Source organism: Colobus angolensis, unplaced genomic scaffold, assembly GCF_000951035.1.
Source record: "Colobus angolensis palliatus isolate OR3802 unplaced genomic scaffold, Cang.pa_1.0 Scaffold236, whole genome shotgun sequence".
NCBI lineage: Eukaryota > Metazoa > Chordata > Mammalia > Primates > Cercopithecidae > Colobus > Colobus angolensis.
The window spans coordinates 654,761-657,615 of NW_012115555.1; the positions used below are offsets into that span (position 1 = coordinate 654,761).

General features: G+C 45.3%; 1 protein-coding gene across 1 annotated transcript in view; it reads right to left on the reverse strand.

Moving 5' to 3' along the window:
• Window positions 1-1,445: 1,445 nt before the first annotated feature.
• The window catches only part of SLC44A4 (solute carrier family 44, member 4), a 25,098-nt gene continuing 23,688 nt past the window's right edge, over window positions 1,446-2,855 (reverse strand). Inside the window, exon 22 of the mRNA XM_011944751.1 lies at window positions 1,446-1,532. The gene's annotated coding sequence lies outside the window, so the exon portion shown is untranslated. The remainder of the gene's footprint in view (window positions 1,533-2,855) is intronic.

Consider the following 2,855-nt stretch of genomic DNA (forward strand, 5'->3'; position numbering starts at 1 on the left):
TCATAGCTCACTACTGCCTGGAACTCCTGGGGTCTGAGATCCGGCCACTGCACTCCAGTCTGGGCGGCAGAGCGAGACTCCGTCTCAAAAAAAAAAAAAAAAGAAATCACCCAGAAGGCTTGTTAATGCCGGGTGGCCCCAATGCCAGAGTTTCAGATTCCATGGGTCTGTGAAGGGTGAGGGAGGGAAGGTCAAGCTTTTTTTCTTTTTTGAAGGTTTTTGTTTTGGTTTGGCTTTTTGGAGATGAGGTCTCACTCTGTCACCTAGGTTGGTGTTCAGTGGTGCAATCATAGCTCACTACTGCCTGGAACTCCTGGGGTCAAAGAGATCAAGCCGTCCTCCCACGTAGCTAGGACTATAGGTGTGTGTTACCATGCCTGGCTAATTTTTAGGTTTTTTAGACATGGGGTATCACCATGTTGCCCAGGCTGCCCTTGAATTTGATCATCCTGCCTTGGTCTCCCGAAGTGCTGGCATTACAGATCTGAGCCACCACACCTAGCCAGGAAGGTCGTGTCTCTCTCTCAAGCCTCCCAGCACTTCTGTTTCTACCAGGCAGTAGTTCATGGATCAGACACTCATAGTGTCCTTTCCTGTCTTCCACTATTTCCAATAAATAAAATTGTCAGCAAAACTTTGTAAAATGTGCTTTCTTTATTTATTTAGAGACAGAGTCCCACTCTGTTACCCAGACTGGGGCACAATCATTGATTACGCAGCCTTGAACTCCTGGGCTCAAGTGATCCTCCTGCCTCAGCCTCCTGAGTAGTTTGGACTACAGGCATGCACCGCCATGCCCATTTAGTTTTATTTTTTGTGGAGATGGGGTCTCACTATGTTGCCCAGGCTGATCTCAAACTCCTGGCCTCAGGTGATCCTCCAACATCAGCCTCCCAAAGTACTGAGATTACAGGCATGAGCCACTGTGCCTGGTTGGTTTGTAGTGGTGTTAGACATGCAGCTGACATCCCAATTGCTGCAGATGCTGCACTCCATTCTTCCTTGCTTCACCTCTGTTTAGTAATCTGCATTACAAAGGCGAACCCCACAACCACATTACCTATCTTGCTCTACCCCTGCTTCCGACAGGCCCTCTGTGTGTGTGTCCCATGAAGTAACAATGTGGTTTACTGACCAAGACAAAGTATTACATCAGTTTACTCTCAAAACCACTAATGAAAGGGGAAAATTAAGCATTTATCTTACCTTTCCTATATAAACCATGTTTCAGGGTAATCAGGGTAACCAAATAGCCTTGATGAGCCCTTTTTTTTTTTTTTTTTGAGACAAAGTCTTGCTCTGTCACCCAGGCTGGAGTGCAGTGGTGTGATCTCAGCTCCCTGAAAACCTCCACCTTCCTGGCTCAAGTGATTCTCGTGCCTCAGCCTCCCGAGTAGCTGGAACTACAGGCATGTGCTACCATGCCTGGCTAATTTTTGTATTTGTTTTGTTTGTTTGTTTGTTTTTTGAGACCGAGTCTTGTTCTGTCTCCCAGGCTGGAGTGCAATGGTGCCATCTTGGCTCACTGCAACCTTCCGCCTCCTGGGTTCAAGCGATTCTTCTGCCACAGCCTTCCTAGTAGCTGGAATTACAGGTGTCCGCCACCACGCCTGGCTAATTTTTTGTATTTTTAGTAGAGACAGGGTTTCACCATGTTGGCCAGGCTGGTATCAAACTCCTGACCTCAGGTGATCCACCCAGTTCAGCCTCCCAAAGTGCTGGGATTACAGGCTTGAGCCACCGCGCCCGGCTTTTGTATTTTTTTTAGTAGAGATGAAGTTTTGCCACATTGACCAGGCTGGTCTCGAACTCCTGAGCTCAGATGATCTGCCCACCTCGGCCTCCGAAAGTGCTAGGATTACAGGTATAAGCCACCGCGCCCAGCCAGTGAAATTTTTACTGAGGAATTCCAACTAATAAATGAAGAAGAAATAGGAGAATTTTAAAATCACCTTTTTGCAACCCCTCATAGAATAACTGAATCAGACAAAACATCTGTGGATCAAACTGTCAGTTGAAAGGTTGATGGGGAAACTTACAAGAGAGAGGTCAGGCTATGGCTATCTGAACCCACTGCTCAATCGCAGCTTGAATCAGAGAAGGACAAGCAGACAGTGCAGGTACAATAGGAAGCACTTAGGAAGGACTCTTGCTCCTCCAAAATGGAATGTGAATCCAATCAAACCTTCAGAGATTTGATAACTAAAATACAAGGGATGGAGGAATAAATTAAATGACACTGACAAAGCAAAGTGACAAATCCAGAGAGTGGGACATTCTACAGGACAAATAACCCTGTTTCTGCATAGATGGCATTTAAAAAAAGAACAAAAAAGGGAAGAGGAGGTGGACTATTGTAGATTAAGTGATTTAAGAGACATCGAAATGCAATGTGAGTCAAAGGCAATGTAGTGGCACATGCCTGTAACCCTAGCTACTCGGCTAAGGCAGGAGGGAATGCATGAGTCCAGGAGTTAGAGACCAGCCTGGACAACAGTGAGACCCTGTCTGCACAAAAAGAAAAAGTAAAGCCAATGTGTAGATTCTTTTTGGATCCTGATTCAAACAAATCATCTATAAATACTTCTGAGACATTTGATGTAATTTGGATAATGACGGTATGAGATGATGACACAGAGTTATTGTTAATTTTTTGGGTCTGCACTGGCATTATGGTTATATAACCAAACATTCATTTTATTATTTTTATTTGTTTATTTATTTTGAGATGGAGTCTCACTCTGCATCCAGGCTGGAGTGCAGGGGCACCATCTCAGCTCACTGCAACCTCTGCCTCCTGGATTCATGCAATTCTCCTGCCTCATCCTCCTGAGTAGCTGGGAATACAGGTACCC